Source organism: Panthera onca, chromosome X, assembly GCF_046562875.1.
Source record: "Panthera onca isolate mPanOnc1 chromosome X, mPanOnc1 haplotype 2, whole genome shotgun sequence".
In the NCBI taxonomy this organism is placed as follows: Eukaryota; Metazoa; Chordata; class Mammalia; order Carnivora; family Felidae; genus Panthera; species Panthera onca.
The window spans coordinates 3,097,243-3,117,071 of record NC_138357.1 but is presented as its reverse complement, the minus strand read 5'-3'; positions in this window follow the sequence as shown (position 1 = coordinate 3,117,071).

Sequence of the window (19,829 nt, the reverse complement as noted above, 5' to 3'; positions counted from 1 at the left end):
TACAGGGTATTTCATATCATTATAGGATTATTCAAATATTCTACTTCATCTATTGTTTTTGTCTTGATAGTTATATTATTTTCCTTTCTTAGAGATTTTGAAGAGAATATCCTAGTTAGCTCTTCCAAATCACTAACTTAATCTTTAGCCATTTCCCCCCACCCCCGTTTTCTATTATGTTGAATTTTTAAAACTTAATAAATATTGTAATTTATGAGAAGTCAGACTGATACAGTTTCATAGCAGTATGTTCTTGTTTTATTATTTTGAATTCATGTTGACTTTCTATGAGGGTATTAAATGAATTCATTTTAAAGTCTTTCTTAAAAGTACGTGGAAGCCAATAAAACTGAAAACACAACAACCCAAAACTTCTGGGATGCAGCAAAGGCAGTCATAAGAGGGATGCATATAGCAATCTAGACCTTACTAAAGAAGGAAGAAAGGTCTCAGATACACAACCTAACTTCACACCTTAAAGAAATGGAAAAAGAACTGTGAATAAAGCCCAAAACCAGCAGAAGATGGAGGAAAAAAAAGATTAGATCCAAAATCAATGATACTGAGAAAAAAAAAAAGTAGAACATAACACTAAAGCCAGGAGCTGGTTCTTTGAAAGAATTAACAAAATTTATGAACCCTGAGCCACATTGATCAAAAAGAAGGAAAGGGCCCAAATAAATAAAATCAAGAAACAAAAAGGAGAGATTACAACCAACACTGCAGAAATGCAAATGATAATAAGCAAATATTATGAGCAATTATACACCAACAAATTGGGCAATCTGGAATAAATGGAAAAAAATCCTAGAAACATATAAACTACCAATACTGAAACAGGAAGAAATAGAAAATTTGAACCAACCCATAACCAGTAAAGAAATTGAATTAGTAATCAAAAATCTTCCAAACACCAAGAGTCCAGGGCCAGATGGCTATCCAGAGGATTTCTACCAAACACTTAAAGAAGAGTTAGCAACTATTCTTTCAAAGCTGTTCCAAAAATAGAAATTGAAGGAAAACTTCCAAACTCATTCTACAAGGCCAGCATTATCTTGATTCCAAAACCAAAGAACCCACTAACAAGGAGAATGACAGACCAATTTCCCTGATTAACATGAATACAAAAATCCTCAACAAGATACTAGCCAATAGGATCCAATAATACATTAAAAGAATTACTTACCACAATCAAGTGGGATTTATTCCTGGGATGCAGGGCTGGTTCAATATCCACAAATCAATCAATGTGATACATAATATTAATAAAAGAAAGAATAAGAACCACATGATACTCTCAATAGATGCAGAGAAAGCATTTGACAAAATACAGCATCCATTCTTTATAAAAACCCTCAAGAAAGTAGGGATAGAAGGATCATGCCTCAAGATTATAAAAGCCATATACAAAATAGCCACCGCTAATATCATCCTCAATGGGGAAAAACTGAGAGCTTTCCCCCTAAGGTCAGGAACACAAGGATGTCTACTCTCACCACTCTTATTCAACATAGGGCTGGAAGTCTGAGTTTTTTAGCAATCAGACAACACAAAGAAATAAAAGTTATTCAAATCAGCAAGGAGGAAGTCAAACTTTCATTCTTTGCAGATAGCATGGAAAGCACACAAGAGTCCACCAAAAAACTGTGAGAACTGATACATGGATTCAACAAAGTTGCATGATATAAAATCAATGCACAGAAATGGTTGCATTTCTATATGCACCAATAATGAAGAGGCAGAAAGAGAAATCAGGAATTGATCCCATTTACAATCAACCATAAGAAAAATTTTAGAAAGCTCCCAAAAACATGGAGGTTAAAGAACATCCTATTAAAGAATGAATTGGTTAACCAGGAAATAAAGAGGAAATTAAAAAATATGTGGAAGCAAATGAAAATGAAAACACAACAGTCCAAACCCTTTGGGGTGCAGCAAAGACAGTCCTAAGAGGCAAATACATTGCAATCCAGCTGTATCTCAAGAATCAAGAAAGGTCCCAAATACACAACCTAACCTTACACCTAAAAGAGCTAGAAAGGCAACAGCCAAAGAAAGCCCAAAGCCAGCAGAAGCAAAGAAATAATAAAGATTAGAGCAGAAATAAACAATATAGAATGAAAAAACAAAAAACAAAAAACAGAACAGATCAATGAATCTAAGAGCTGGGACTTTGAAAGAATAAACAAAATTGATAACCCGCTAGCCAGACTTCTCAAAAAGAGAAGAGATAGGAGAAAAATAGATAAAATCACAAATGAAAGAGGAGAGATCACAGCCAACACCACAGAAATACAATTACTAGAAAATACTATAAAAAATTATATGCCAACAACTGGACAATGTGGAATAAATGGACAAACTCCTAGACACACACATACTACCAAATATCAAACAGGAAGAAATATAAAATTTGAACAGACCCATAACCAGCAAAGAAATTGAATAGTTATCAAAAATCTCCCACTAACAGTTCTGGGCCAGATGGCTTCCCAGGGGAATTCTACCACACATTTAAAGAGTTAATACCTTCTCTTCTCAAACTGTTCTAAAAAAAACCACACAAATAGAATGAAAACTTTCAAACTCATTCTACAAAGTCAGCATTACCTTGGTTTCAAAATTAGACAAAGATCCCACTATCCTTGATGAACATGGATGAGAAAATTCTCAACAAGATACTAGCAAGTCGAATTCAATAGTACATTAAAAGAATTATTCACCATGATCAAGTGGGATTCATACCTGGGTTGAAAGTCTGGTTCAATATTTGCAAATCAATCAATATTATATATCACATTAGTAGAAGAAAGGATAACCATTTGATCCTGTTGATGGAGGCAGAAAAAGCATTGGACAAAATACAGCATCCTTTCTTAATAAAAGCCCTCAAAAAGTAGGGATAGAAGGAACATGCCTTAACATAACATATATAAAAGCTATATATGAAAAGCCCACAGCTAATATCATCTTTAATGAGGAAAAACTGAGAGCTTTCCTCCTGGGATCAGGAACATGACAGGGATGTCCATTCTTACCACTGTTGTTTAACATAGTGTTGGGAGTCCTAGCCTCAGCAATCAGACAACAAAATGAGATAAAAGGCATCCAACTCGGCAAAGAAGAAGTCAAACTTTCACTTTTCACAGATGACATGATACTCTACATGGAAAACCTGAAGGACTCCACCAAAAAGTTGCTAGAACTGATACATGAATTCAGCAAAGTTGCAGGATATAAAATCAATGTACAGAAATAGGTTGAATTTCTACACACCAATAATGAAGCAACACAAAGACATTAAGGAATCAATTCCATTTATAATTACAGCAAGAACCATAAAATACCTAGGAATAAACCTAACCAGAGAGGTAAAATATCTGTATACTGAAAACTATAGAAAGCTTCTGAAAGAAATTAAAGAAGACACACAAAAAAAAATGGAAAAACATTCCATGTTCATGGATTGGAAGAACAAATATTTTGAAATGTCAATACTACCCAAAGCAATATACACAGTCAATGCATTCCCTATCAAAACAACACCAACATCCTTCACAGAGCTAGAACAAACAATCCTAAAATTTGTATGAAACCAGAAAAATCAGGAATAGCCAAAGCAATCCTGAAAAAGAAAACCAAAAGTAGAGGCATCACAATTGCAGACTTTAAGATGTATTACAAAGCTATAATCATCAAGACAGTATGGTATTGGCACAAAAACAGACACATAAACCAATGGAATAGAATAGAGAAACCAGAAATGGACCCACAAATATATGGCCAACTAATCTTCAATAAAGCAGGAAAGAGTATCCAATGGAAAAAAGGCAGTCTCTTTAGCAAATGGTGCTGGGAGAACAGGACAGCAACATGCAGAAGAATGAAACTGGACCACTTTCTTACACCATACACAAAAATAAACTCAAAATGGATGAAAGACCTAAATGTGAGACAGGAAACCAGAATATCCTAGGGGAGAAAACAGGCATCAACCTCTTTGACCTCAGCTGCAGCAACTTCTTATTTGACATGTCTAGGAAGGCAAGGGAAATAAAAGCAAAATTAAACTATTGGGACCTCATCAAGATAAAAAGCACAGTGAAGGAAACAATCAGCAAAACTAAAAGGCAACGTACAGAATGGGAGAAGATATTTGCAAATGACATATCAGATAAAGGGTTACTATCCAAACTCTTTAAAGAAGTTATCAAACTCAATACCCCAAAAACAAATAATCCAATGAAGAAATGGGCAAAAGACATGAATAGACACTTTTCCAAAGAAGATATCCAGATGGCAAACAAGATATCGCTCAACATTGCTCATCATCAGTGAAATACAAATCAAAACCACATTGAGGTACCACCTCATGCCAGTCAGAGTGGCCAAAATTAACAAATCAGGAGACTATAGATGCTGGTGAGGATGTGGAGAAATGGGAACCCTCTTGCACTGTTGGTGAGAATGCAAACTGGTGCAGCCGCTCTGGAAAACAGTGTGGAGGTTCCTCAAAAAATGAAAAATAGATCTACCCTATGAGCCAGAAATAGCACTGTTAGGAATTTACCCAAGAGATACAGGAGTGCCGATGCATATAGGGGCACTTGTACCCCAATGTTGATAGCAGCACTTTCAACAATAGCCAAATTATGGAAAGAGCCTAAATGTCCATCAACTGACAAATGGATAAAGAAATTGTGGCTTATATACACAATGGAATATTATATGGCAATGAGAAAGAGTGAAATATGGCCTTTTGTAGCAACATGGATGGAACTAGAGAGTATTACGCTAAGTGAAATAAGCCATACAGAGAAAGACAGATACCATGTGTTTTCACTCTTATGTGGATCCTGAGAAACTTAACAGAAGACCATGGGGGAGGGGAAGAAAAAAAAAAGGTTAGAGAGGGAGGGAGCCAAAACATAAGAGACTCTTAAAAACTGAGAACAAACTGAGGGTTGATGGGGGGTGGGAGGGAGGGGAGGGTAGGTGATGGGTATTGAGGAGGTCACCTGTTGGGATGAGCACTGGGTGTTGTTATGGAAACCAATTTGACAATAAATGTCATTAAAATAAATAAATAAACAAAAATCTCCAGAAACAGATCTTAATGAAACAGAGGTAAGTGGTTTATCTGATAAAGCTCAAAACAACCATCATAAAGACATTCACTGAGGTCGAGAAGAATTCATGTATAATCTGTGGAATGGGAGAAAATATTTGCAAACAACATATCCAATAAATGGTTATTATCCAATACACACAAGGAACACATATACAATTCAATGGCAAAAAACCACAAATATACCAATTTATAAATGGGCAAAGGACCTGAATAGACATTTTTCCAAAGAAAACATACAAATGGTCAATATAAATGATCAACATAGTTAATCATTAGTTAAATGCAAATGAAAACCAGAATGAGGTATCACCTCACATCTATTAGGATGGATATTATCAAAAAGACAAAAGAGGGGTGCATTGGTGGCTCAGTCGGTTAAGCATCCAACTTCTTTCAAAAATAAATAAACATTTAAAAAATTAAAAAATATAAAAAGACAAAAGATACCAAATGCTGGTAAGGATGTGAAGAAAAGGGAATCTTTGTACACTGTTGGCTAGAAATTAAACTGGTACACCCACTTTGGAAAATAGTATGGAAGTTCCTCAACAAATTAAAAATAGAACGACCATATGATCCAGCAATCCTATTTCTGGGTATAGATCCAAAGTAAACAAAATCACTATATCAAAGAGATATCTGTATTTCCATGTTCAACTGCAGCATTATTCACAGTAGCCAAGGTATGGAAATAACCTGTCCCAGCAGATGAATGGACAAAGAACATGTAGTGTATATACACAATGGAATATTATTCAGCCTTAAAGAAGAAAATCTGGGGCTCCTGGGTGGCTCAGTAAGTTAAGCATCCAACTTCAGCTCAGGTCATGATTTCACAGTTCATGGGTTCGAGCCCTGCATCAGGCTCTGTGCTGACAGCTCAGAGCCTGGAGCCTGCTTCAGATTCTGTGTCTTCCTCTCTCTGCCCCTTCTCTGCTCGTGTTCACTCTCTCTCTGTCTCTCAGAAACAAAATAAACATTAAAAAATTAACAACAAAAAAAGAAACTTCCTCTTGACTACCTGGGTGGCTCAGTGGGTTGAGCGTCTTACTCTTAATTTCAGCTCAGGTCATGAGCTCATGGTTTATGAGATCCAGCTGGGTCGGGACCTGGGCTGACAGCGCATAGACTGCTTGGCATTTGCTCCCTCTACCCCTTCTCCATTTATGTGCATGCACTTGTGTGCCTCCCCCAAATAAATAAATAAACATTAAAAAGAAAATATAGGGGAGCCTGAGTGGCTCAGTTGGTTAAGTGTCATGATCTAAGGTCATGATCTCATGGTTCATGGGTTCAAGCCCCACATTGGGCTCTGTGCTGACAGCTCAGAGCCTGGAGCCTGCTTCACATTCTGTGTCTCTTTTTCTCTGCCCATCTCCCACTTGCATTCTGTCTGTCTCTCTCTCTCTCTCTCCTTCAAAAATAAACATTTTTTAATTAAAAAAATTAAGAAGAAATTCTGCCATTTTTGACAACATGGATTAAACTCGAGGGATTTATTCTAAGTGAAATAGACAGAGAAAGACAAATTCTGCACATACTGCATGGTATCACTTACATGTGGAATACAGGGAAGACAGGAAGGAAGGAAGGGAGGAAGGAAGGGAGGAAGGAAGGAAGGAAAGAGAGAGAGAGAGAGAGAGAGAGAGAGAGAGAGAGAGAGAGAAAGAAAAAAGAAAACCTCATAAATAGGGTAGAAAATGGTTGCCAGGGCATGAGCTGGGATGTGGAGGAAATGGGGAGAAGCTGGCAAAAGCATCCAAAATTTCAGTTATAAGATGAATAAGGTCTGAGGATCTAATGTAAAACATAGTGACTATAGTTGATAATTCTATTGTGTAATTTAAATTTACTAAGATAGTAGAACTTAAATGTCCTCTCTCTCTCTCTCTCTCTCTCTCTCTCTCTCTCTCACACACACACACACACACAAAGGTAAATCTGTGAGCTGATGGATGTGTTAATTAACTCAGTGAGGGGTATCCTTCCACAATGTGTACATATATCAAATCATCATGTTGTACATTTTAAATATCTTATGATTTTATTGGGCAATTATAAGTCAATAAAACTGAAAAATAGAAAACATTTGACAGATTTAATCATACAATTCTTGGCCAGTAACCTGTGGTAGGGTCTCTTGAATCTGTAGACATAATTTGGAAAAGCAATTTGCTAGGCAGTGATGATGCCCAATCTTGTTCCCTGTCCAGTCACCCATATTGGGATTCCATTGCAACCAGTTACCAACAATTCATAATTTACCAGAGCTGTGCTGAATATTGAAAATCTTAGTTGCCCCAAACCTCCTTCCAGTCCTCATGAAATCCAACTATATAGCTTTTTTCACTGAGATTCCTGCTCATTTCTTCACAAATCTTGACCATCCCAAACCAATCCCTTTAACGTGTGAATTTACCTGAACGAGTCTATGTTCTTGTAACAATAGGAGCTGACAGAAAATCGTTCCTCTGCCATTTACTGGCTATTTGGGAATGAACCCATTACTTCATCACTGAATATACCTAGCAACCTGAGCAACGTTTCAATGGCTGTGAAGAAAAAGTGTATTACCATTTATTTACTAAGTACCTGTATGTACCGGCACTGTGTTAGGTGTTTTTAAAAGTTATCTCATCAACAGTGCAAAAGGTTCCCCTTTCTCCACATCCTTGCCAACATCTGTTGTTTCTCCTGTTGTTGATTTTAGCCATTCTGATAGGTGTGAGGTGATATCTCATTGTAGTTTTGATTTGCATTTCCCTGATGATCAATGATGTTGAGCATCTTTTCATGTGTTTGCTGGCCATCTGTATGTCTTCTTTGGAAATAGGTCTATTCATGTCTTCTGCCCATTTTTAAATTGGATTATTAATTTGGGGGGTGTTGGGTTTTATAAGTTCTTCATAGATTTTGGATACTAACCCTTTATCAGATATGTCATTTGCAAATATCTTCTCCCATTCTGTAGGTTGAGTTTTAGTTTTGTTGATTGTTTCCTTTGCTGTGCAATGCTTTTAATTTTGATGTAGTCCTAATAGTTTATTTTTGCTTTTGTTTCCCTTGCTTTGGGAGACATATCTAGAAGGAAGTTACTATGGCCATTGTCTAAGTGGTTAGTGTCTGTTCTATTCTAGAATTTTGAAGGTTTCCTGTCTTATATTTAGGTCTTTCCTTCATTTTTTATTTTATTTTGTGTGCGGTGTAAGAATGTGGTCCGGTTTCATTCTTTTGCATGTTGCTGTTAAGTTTTCCCAACACCATTTAGGTATTTGCCCAAAGAATATAAAAATACTAATTCAAAGGGATACATACACTCCTATCCTTATAGCAGCATTATCTACAATAGCCAAATTATGGAAACAGCCCAAGTGTCCATCAACTGATGAATGGATAAAGAAGAGGTGGGGATGCCTGGGTGGCTCAGTCAGTTAAGTGTCAGACTCTTGATTTCAGCTCAGATCATGATCTCATGATTTGCAGTATTAAGCCCTGAATTAGGCTGTGTGTTGACAGCATGGAGCCTGCTTAGGATCCTCTCTCCTCTTTCTCTGCCCCACCCCCACTTATTCTCTCTCTTTCTCAAAATAAATAAATAAACATTTAAAAAAGAAGAGGTGGCATATACAATGGAATACCACTCAGCCATAAAAAGAATGAAATCTTGCCATTTGCAATAGCATGGATGGAGCTAGAGAGTATTATCCTAAGCAAAATAAGTCAGAGAAATACTATATGATTTTACTCATGTGTGGAACTTAAACAAAACAAATGAGCAAAGGAGAGAGAGAGAAAAAAAAAACAAGAAAGAGACTCTTAACTAAAGAGAACAAACTGATGATTACCAAAGGAGAGATGGGAGGTATGGGTTAAATAGGTGATGGGGATTAAGGTGTGCACTTGTGATGAGCACCAGGTGTTGTATGGAAGTATTGAATCAGTATATGTACACTTGAAACTAATATCACACTGTATGTTAACTAACTAGAATTTAAATAAAAACTTGAAAAAAGAATACAAGAGGGGCACCTGGGTGGCTCAATTGGTTAAGTGTCCAACTTCAGCTCAGGTCATGATCTCATGTTTCAGGAGTTCTAGCCCCACATCAGGCTCTCTACTGTCAGCACAGAGCCCACTTCCCTTCCCCGGCTCATACTTTCTCTCTCTCTCTCTCTCTCTCTCTCTCTCTCTCTCTCTCTCTCTCTCAAAAATAAATAAGCATTAAAAAAAGATAATGCCAGAAAGTGAAATTATAATAAATTCTTATTCTGACTTACTTAAAAATTGAAATTTAAAATAATGTGCTTTAATACGTCTCTTTACTTTTTCAAAATCTTTCATGTAACAGGACAAATTAACCATTAAAAATTAATGAAAGTAAAAAATTTAATGAGAGTATGTATATTATAAACTTTTCCCTTTTGTGTGAGGATTCTGTATATGTCAACCATGTACATCTATGTCCCCCAAGTTATTGGACTGGAAGGTCTCAATATCTTGTATATTCCTTTCACAATTGTGCATGTGTTTACCTCTCTCTGAATCTGTGTGGGAATTAAAAAAATAAATAAATAAAGTAAAAAATTATCTCATTTCAGTATAGATTATGACCATAATATAAAATGCCTTGTTAACAGTAAATGCTATAAAAATGTAAGAAATTATTTTTTGGGGTGTTATTCCTGCAATCCCTCCCTTACAATAGGTAAATTAGCAGAAAGCATTCCATAGTGCCTCATACTTTTCTCAAGGTATGATAACAAAAGGCAAATGGTGTTATTGCATGTGTCTGCATTCCTTCATTGGACTGTAAGCAGTCAGTGGGCAGTGACTAGGTATTGCATCTCCTTTTAGGTCTACAGCTAAACACAATGAGCACAGTGCTTAACTCAAAATAGGTGCCTAGTAAATGAGTATTAAATAATCCAAAGGCAATTTAGGGTGAGGGGATCAGACACTAATTGACAATGCTGATAAATGTGATGACTGACTGATTAAGGTGATAAAAATAATGGAAGTTCCATGCTTAAAAACAATTTTTACCTTTGCCATGGCCTAGAGTCCTACAGTGTCTTGCTCCTGATGACTTTTTCTACCTCATTATACTCTGAACATGGCAGTCTTCTTACTATACTTCACACATTCCAAGCAACTCCTACCTCAGTGCTTTTACCTTTGCTGTTTCTTCTGACTGGATCACTCCTCCCCTAGAAATCTTCATGGCTTGCTCTCACTTCATTCAGATCTATGTCCAAATGATACCTCCTTGGAAGAAAAACTTTTCTGACTAGCTTTTCTAAAACAGAATGTCTTAGATCTCTCTAGCCTTTTACCCTGCTCTATTTTTATTCATCACATTTATCAATATCCAACATTATAAATCTAATTATCTATCTCTCCCACTAATCTATATGCTTAATTAAGAGAGGAATGTTGTCCTTATTCACTGTGGCAAACTCCAGGACCTAGAATAATGCCTGGCATGCAGAAAGTACTCAAAACTTTGTTGAAAGAATAAACAAATTGATGAATGATTTAGATATAGAGTTAAATGTCAGGTTGCGGGGCAGCTGGGTGGCTCAGTCAGTTAAACGTTCGGCACTTCACTTTGCGTCAGGTCATGATTTCATGGTTCATGAGATCAAGCCCTGTATCAGGCTCTTTGCTGACCGTGCAGAACCTGTTTGGGATTCTCTCTCTCTCCCTCTCTGTCTGCCCCTCCCCCATTCGTGTGCTTTGTTTCTCTTTCTCAAAATAAAGAAATAAACTTTAAAAAACAGTCAGGTTGTATCATCTGAAATCTAAATATTCTTGACACTTTTCACATCATAATTAAAATAGAAGTGGGGCGCCCGGGTGGCTCAGTCGGTTAAGCATCCGACTTCAGCTCAGGTCATGATCTCACAGTCAGTGAGTTCAGGTCCCGAATTGGGCTCTGTGCTGACAGCTCAGAGCCTGGAGCCTGCTTCAGATTCTGTGTCTCCCTCTCTCTCTGCTCCTCCTCCACTCACGCTCTGCCTCTGTTTCTCAAAGATGAATAAATGTTAAAAAAAATAAAATAGAAGTATATAGCTAGATATGTTGCTAATAATACATAAGTTACTCAGCCTTTCAATTTCTGTATCTTTCTGGAGATATTTAATCTGGAAAATGAAATTAATCCCACATTAGTTTACACAAAATAAACCTTGAATGATTAAAATACCACGAATTCAAAATCCCAATGAATAGCAAAAGATAAAACAAAGTTAAAAGAATCTGAACTGCACACAATAAACTAATTCATACAGTCCTAATTTGCATTCAGAACAAAAAAGAAAACATCTTACTAAATACAGTTGTTTTCTTTCTCTAGTTGACCCACTATACCCAGAGAATCTGCCAGCATGGATTCTAGTTGTGATCAGTAGGGTCAAAATGACATGACAGAAAAATCTGACATATCAAAAGGAGTAACAGAAATGGAGCCTTTTCCTAAGAAGGCAGGGGAAATATGTGAGAAGGGTGTCTTTTTCAAAATACGAAATGATTTTCTGATTAAATATATATATGCTGCCCAGGAACCCCTATGTTTCCTGGATTTCTTAAAAATCAAAAGCCTATAATATTATTGCAATAATTTTAAGTTATCATGGATTTTATAAAAAGCCATGAGGCTACTAGGTTAAGTGAAAACCTCTCTCTAAAGCAGTGAGGAGGAACTTGGTAAAGTCCTTGTATTGATTCTGAATTTTGGCCTTAATAAGATCATCACTTAATTTTTAATAAATATAAATATTAACCAATCCAATAAGTAGGTGTCTCATTTAACTGCTGAGATTTTTCTTCCCCACCTGTCTTCTACTTTTGACATTGGAACTTTGACATCCATAATGGTGTCACAATGAATGTCCTAGCCATGCTATCCCTCCTCACAATCCCCCTCATTAATCCCACTGAACTCCTTGCTGTATCTGCATTTCACTCCAGCCATTTAACACCTTAAGCCAAGTTTACTATAAAACATCTGACAATACTGACTATAACCACTATCATGAGAAAACAATCATCCTATTATTGAATTTTCATAATTCTTGGAGTATGGTTCTCATGGTTACTGTTCAGCTAAAGAATTGTTATATGATCTGCAGTCGAATGTTCTACCCCTGAGCTATACCCCCTCTACTGCTGATGGGCATTAAGGAGGGCACTTGTTGGGATGAACACTGGGTATCTACTCTCAAAATCAATACTACACTGTATGTTAACTAACTTGAATTTAAATAAATAAATTTAAAATTTTAAGAATAAATTAAAATAAATTAAAAAAAGAATTGATATATGGTGAGGCTATAACTGGAGGGATTTTTAAAGTTACTATTATTGTATGTCTTGAGGAGTTTAGGAGTGCAAGAGGTTTATTGAGGAGTAATGCCTGTGAAAGAAAAAAGGAAAGAAACAGGATGTGTAGGAAAAGCCTTCCAACTGATGCAGATCTGTGATCTTTTAAAGGAAAGTGGGGAGGAAGAAAGATTTGGCAAAAAGAGCTTCAGATCAATTCCAGGTCTGAGAAACTCTTGGCAGACCCAGTGGGGAGATCTGGAACAAAGATTATCCATTAAAAGTATCCCTCAGAGGACAGAAAGGGCCAGGCACTAGTAACTACACGGAGCTCAGTCATTGGCTAGAGGCCACCCGAGAAGAGCATGGCCTCCCCTCAAACACTGAGGCAGATCATAAAACTGCTGCACCTGGAGGATGTCAGCTTGTTAGTACAAAACCTCCCAGAAGCTTCCCTGGTATAATCTGAAACTGACCCCTGTACTCAGAAGGCATAAAAAGACTGAAAGAAGAGACAGGCCAGGTTGGTAGGTAGCAGTATTAATAAGCAAGGGAAACTTACATATAAGTCTTGTCTTGGGCAACAGCAAGATGAATGGATCCCTGCACCTACCTGCCAAACCTTAAAAGTTTATAAAGAGGCCTTAACTGGGTTCAGTTATGTAAACCATGCAGGTGTTCCCAACACCACATCACTATCTCAAGGCTACATCTTTGGGGCAGCTTCTGGGAGCAGAGTGGAAAACACAAGTGGAATCCAAATTCCAAGGACAGGAGAGGAGATGAGGAGCATCTGGGTGCCAGAGTCCAGCTTACAGATCAACTGAAGGTCAAGTCTTTTTGATGATGTCCCTCAACACAGCTCACTGCACTCCTTGCAGATGAACAGCCAAGTTATTTCTTAAAGGTAGATCCAAGCAATGCATCTCCATGGCTGCCACACTTGGAGCTCAAATCTCACCTGGAAGTTATAGCCATTCATTTTTTCAATCATCTCTGAGTGAGGCAGGTCCTTTGAATTAGAAAACAGGGCTGGATGGGAGAGTCCTAGGTAGATGACAGTGTTAGAATCTAAACTTTTGTACATGTTCAAAAAGAGAACACATTGACCAGTTTCTGAGAAGTATAAAATAAGATGAATGGCCACATGAAGATTAATTAGGGGTTGGGGGCCAGGCAAAGGAACTATGAAGATATATGCTTTTTAAGGCTTAATGTTACTTTAGTTCAAAAACTTGAGTTTGAGAACCATGTGCCATTGGTATTTTTTAACTGTAATTTTTATTGAGATAATTGTACATTCTAATGCCATTGCAAGAAATAATACAGAGATTTCCAAGGTACAGTTTATCTAGTTTCCTCCAACAGTAATATTTTGCAAAACTACAGTATAATATCACAACCAGGATATTGACTTTGATACAATCCACTGATCTTATTCAGATTTCCTGTTTTATCTGTATTCATTTGTGGATGTGTGTGTGTGTGTGTGTGTGTGTGTGTGTGTGACAATGATAGTCACAATACTGAATAATTCTATCACCACAACGACCCCTCATGTTGTCCTTTTATAATTTTGCTTACTTTCCTCCCACCTTCCTATCCCCATCTGTAGCTCCTGGAAAACAACAATCTGTTCATCTCTCAAATTTTCCCATTTTGAAAATGCTATTTACATGGAATAATCCATTTTGTAACCATTTGAGATTCTTTTCTTTTCACTCAGAATAACACCCTTGAGATCAATCCAAGTTTTTGCATGTATCAAAAGTGTATTACTTTTTATTGCTTAAATATATTTCATGATATGGATGTGCCACAGATTGTTTAGCCATTTACCCATTGAAGGACATATGAGTGTTTTTCCCCCAAATATTTGGCTACAAGCATCCTTGTGTAGATTTTCGTATGAACATAAGTTTTTATTGCTCTGGGATAAATGCCCAGAGATGCAATTGCTGAGCTGGATTGTAGTTGCATGTTTAGTTCTTTTTTTTAAAGAAACTGCCAAAATGTTTTCTGGAGCAGCTGTACCATTTTACATTCCATCAGTTTCTCTGCATCCTCACCAGCATTTGGTGTTGTCCTTATTTTTTGTTTTAGCCATACCACTTGTAGTGACATTTCATTATGTTTTCAATTTGCATTTTGCTAATGGCTAATGACATTGAACATTTTTTCATGTGCCCATTTGGATTTTGACTTTCTTTACTGGCTTCTCTGAGTATTTAGCCACATTAGTTTTGAAAAGACCAACAACCACTAAGCATGAGAAGCCAAAGGAAGGGAAGAGTGAGATCATATGAGGTTGAAGTTTTAAAGGGGAACATTATACATTCCATGATCATACTTAGACTTATCTATCCATATTCATCCCACATTCCTCATCCAATATAATCCACTTTTCAGAAAACAATTACCCAATGCTCCCTATACATACCCTGTACCTTCTAGGCTCTGTGTTTCTGTCTATATTGTTTCTCCATTTCCAAATGTTCAAATTGCAAGAATCACAAATGCCAGTTCAGATGTCACCACTTCCATAGAATTTGCCAGTTCAGATGTCACCACTTTAATAGAATTTCCCTTGATCCCAGCAGCTGGAATTAATCTCTCCCTCATCTGAACATTCCTAAGAACATTCTAGAAAATTTTTCATTTTTTGCTTTGCATCACAATTATATGTCATATATCTTAAATATCTAAGTAGTCTGTGAATTCAGGAGCTAGTGGCAACTAGACCATGTCTTCTATCTCCTAGTCCAGTTGTCTTGCCTATATCAAGCTCTTTACATTAAAGTGCAAATTGTTAAAGACCAAATACAGTGTGTCCTCCCAGTAGGAAACAATCCTCTAATCATCCAAGAAGTACCTCAGGGTCACACACCATTTAACACTTAGAATGTATGAATTTTATTTTATGGAAATAAAGCCTCAATACAACTGATAAAAAATTAATGGGATGGGGGTTATGATATTACATAGACTACTCTAAGAAGGTTTTCATGAGAAGAAAACAGTTTATCTGACTGCATTTAATCTCTAATCTCTTTATGTCACAGACAAGTTTACTCTCCTCTTGCCTTGCTCTCAACATTTTCTTCCAGCTGAAAAATATTTTAAGAGAATAGACCTTCTCCCAAATTATGGAAAGCAAGCTGAAGATAAATTCCTCCATTGTTAACATTTCAGCATAGCCTCTGTAATAAAAATAAAAGTGATTATTTACTGCCAGAGTCCTGTGATTCATTTGTTTTAAGTTTCTTCATTTATTTTGAGAGAGAAAAAGGGACAGACAGAGACAACACAAGCTGGATATGGGGCAGAGAGAGAGGGAGAGAGAGAATCCCAAGCAGACAGAGCCCTGTCTGGTGCAGGGTTCAGTCCCATGAACCATGAGATCATAACCTGAGCCAAGATCAATAGTCAGGCACTTAACTGACTGAGTCACCCAGGCACCCCAGTGATTCATTTTTATTTATAACTAACAATCTAGATATTTCAAAAACAGTACCTCACGTAAAAAGTTATTAAAATGGAAACAATGTACCATTGGAGGGAGTATATGGTAGTGTGACCTTTTAAAAGGTAAATTGAGGGGCGCCTGGGTAGGTCAGTTGGTTGAGCATCCAGCTTCACCTCGGATCATGATCTCCCAGTTGGTGGGTTTGAGCCCCACGTCAGGTTCTGTGCTGATGGCTCAGAGCCTGGAGCCTGCTTTTGATTCTGTGTCTCCTCTCTCTGCCCCTCCCCCTGTCATGCTCGCTCTCTCTCTCTCTCAAAAAAAAAAAATATTAACATTTTTTAAATAAATAAAAGGTAATTTGATATTCCTTTGACCCAGAAATTAAACTTCTAGTAATTCATCTTCACAAATTTATTGTCCAACAAAAAACACCTACTATGTGCCAGACACTGAGCTGGACAATGAAGAGATAGCACTAAACAACTCTAAGTTACAGACTCATAGGATTCTTATATTCCTGCAGGGAGTGAGACTACAAAAACTATGTTAGATGGTGATCAGTGCTATGAAGGAAAATAAAATATAGTGTTCATTTGCTTGCCTTGTTCATAATCATTCATAATTTAAATATACATGGCACGCATTATTTTGCACGAATTTCATATGTATCAAATAATATATAACAAATGAAAGACAGGGGCACCTGGGTGGCTCAGTCAGTTAAGCATCCAACTCTTGATTTTGGCTCAGGTCAAGATCTCACAATTTGGTGATTTCAAGCCCCACATTGTTAGCCTGGAGACTGCTTGGGATTCTCTCTCTCCTTCTCTTTCTGCCCCTCCCCAACTCTCACTCTGTCTCTCTCAAAATAAGTAGATAAACTTAAAAAATTGAAATAAAAAGCATGATAAGGGGACTGGAGTGTTGGGGGAAAGGAGGGATGTCATTGTTTATTGGGTGGAAAGCCAGGAAACACTTCTGTGATAAGATAACATGTCAGAGAGACCTGAAGCAAGTTAGGGGGTGAGTCACACAAAAAATCCAAAGCAGCTAAAGCAGAAAGCTGCTTGGTATGTTTAAGGAAAGGCCATTATGGCTGTAGTGGAGTGAGAAATAAGAAAAATGATGATCATGGTGACAGGTAGCCATATCCTGAAGGCCCTGATAGACCATGGTGAAGAAGTTAGATTCTAGCTAAGTGAGATGGGAAAACGTTGAAAAGTGTTAATTAGGCTTGTTTTGCATCATGATCATAATCTGGTTGCTGTATGGAGAACAGATTTTAAGAGAACAAACATATAGAAATGTACAGTGATGATTACTGCCTCTGCATTTAAAATAATACAAAATAGAAATAGTTCATATATCCATTAATGAGAATAGGTTAAAGAAATGGTGGTGCAACCATCTCCTGGATCACTAGGAAGTCATTCAAAAGAATGAGGCGGAACTATACATAATGATTTGGAAAGATGCATATGATATACTGTTAGGTGAACAAAATACCTACTGTGAAACAAAATGCTAAAAATCTTTGTTTACTTAAAAGCAAAAAAGAAGAAAATATATAGAGCATTCACATGCACACATGCATGCACATTCACATCAATTTATAGAAGCAGAGAAAAATTAGAAGTACATGGAACAAACTGGTAAGCTATGGTAGACAGAATAATGGCCTCCCCAAAATATTCACATCCTAATTCCTGGTATATGTAACTATGTTAACGTACATGGCAAAAATGACTTTGCAGATGTGACTAAGGCTGTGGCCCCTAAAATAGGGAGATCATGCTGGTTTATCTGGGTAAATTCAATCCAAGGACATGAGTCCTTAAAAGTGGAAAAACATCCCCAGCTGAATCAGAGATGGCAATGTGAGAAGTACTTGACAACCCTTTGCTGGTTCTGAGAGGTAGAAGGCCAATGGGAAGGACCAGAAAGAGGCTGCTAGGAGCTAAGAGCAGCCCCTGAAAGACAGTGATGCAAGAAGGACCTCAGTACTGCAAGGCCACTGAATTCTGTCAACACCTGAATGAGCTTGCAAGCAGATTCTCCCTTAGAGCCTCCAGAAGGGAATGCAGCCTGCCAATAATTTGACTTAAGCCTAGTGAGACCTGTAGCACAGTTCTGACATTTGGAACTGTAAGATAATAAATGTATCCTGTTTTAAGCCACTGAATTTGTGGTAATTTGTTACAGAAGCAATCAAAAACTAATACATAATTTCTGGCAAATGGGATTGGAGAAGGGAACATAAGGATAAAGACTTCTATCTTCTATATTCACAAGTGTTGAAATTTTTACAAGACACAAATGCAGAAAGAAAGAGAGAAATTAAATTAGATCAAATTGCTTGTCTCCACCCCAGAGTCGCTGAGTCAGCTGGTCTCAGGGGAGGCTTCAGAGTTTGCATTTTAAATGAATTCCCGGGTGCTGCTGATGCTGTGGGTCCAGCACTGAACACTACTGGTTTAAAGAATGGGGTCTGGAACCAGACTTCCTAGAATCAAATTTTGGTTTCACCACTTACTAGCATTTTGGCCTTGAACCAGTTATTTATCCTCTCTTTATCTATAGTTTCTTCAACTATAAAATGAGAATAATATCAGTACCTACCTCACAAACTTAGTATGAGAATAATATGAGTTAATACATGTACAACATTTGGAACAGTGTCTGGCATGTAGTTAGAACTAGGTAAGTATTAAACCATTATTACTTTATCTCTTTACTTAACTTGCAAGCTTGTTTTAAATCATCCAAAATCCCTTCTTAAAACTCATTCATATCTTTCTCCAACTGTCTTTTTTTCTCACTTTCCATAATTTATCCATCTTTTGAGGAAAGTATCCTTAATAAAACTTTTGTTGTAGCCATCCTACACAAAACCTTTTTGTTTTGACCAAAACCTTTACAGCTGGCTCCTTTCTTCAGCAAATCTGGACCTCATTGGGCTAGTGAATACCTCCAGCTATACACCAACAATTGCCCTTTCTCCTTTTCTGCACCTATCCTGGTAGTAGCAAATCCCTCTTGCCCAGCCTTAGTTGCAGTAGTTTAGCAATTGGACTGGCCCATCCCACCCTGGATGCACTCCAGAATTATTGTTCTGGTGAGAACTTGATGAGGAGATACTGAAATAACAAATGTTATTTACTTCCATTTTTGCTAAAATAAACAAAATAGTTTATGCATCATGCCCTGTCTTTTTGGTAAGCTGCCTCTACTCATGTTCAAAATTATATGGCTTATAAATAAATTCAATCAACATTCAAGGCACTTTTGACTCGTTAAATTGCTAATCTCTATTGTCAGTGGCAGCAATTTCAGCTAAAAACCACTCTCAGCCTCCCTCCCCCTACATTTGCAAACTAAGCCTGACTGGCCTCTGCAAACCCCTTGTTCACACCCTTCCCTTACCCAGCAGCCAGTAGGCAGGCTCTCAGCCTAATTGTATCCTTTTCTGTGACAACTTTGAACCCATAAAAATTTACACCGGGTGGTGCAAATTTTACTGATAACGAGTTAATTTACACAGATGGTGGTTCCTTCTCTGGCTTTCCAGCCTCTCTTCTGGAAAAGAAGTATGAGGAGGGGTGGGTTCCAGATCTGCCCTGGCTCTGGCTCCTGAGCCCCACTCTGGCCTGGGACTCCAGTCAGGGCTTGGCATCCCCACTAGCTCCAGAGCAGATCCAGGCTTGCCCACAGACTGCCAACTGGACTTTAACCCCTGTGTAGCTCAGATCCTACACAGAACTAAAACAAGGCCACCTGACCCATTAGTTGGGGGATGGGGGAGAAGAGATTTATTTATTTATTTTGTTTGTTTGTTTGTTTGTTTGTTTGAGACAGAGAGAGAGAGCACAAGCAGGTGAGAGGGAAAGAAGGAGAGAGAGAAACAATCTTAGG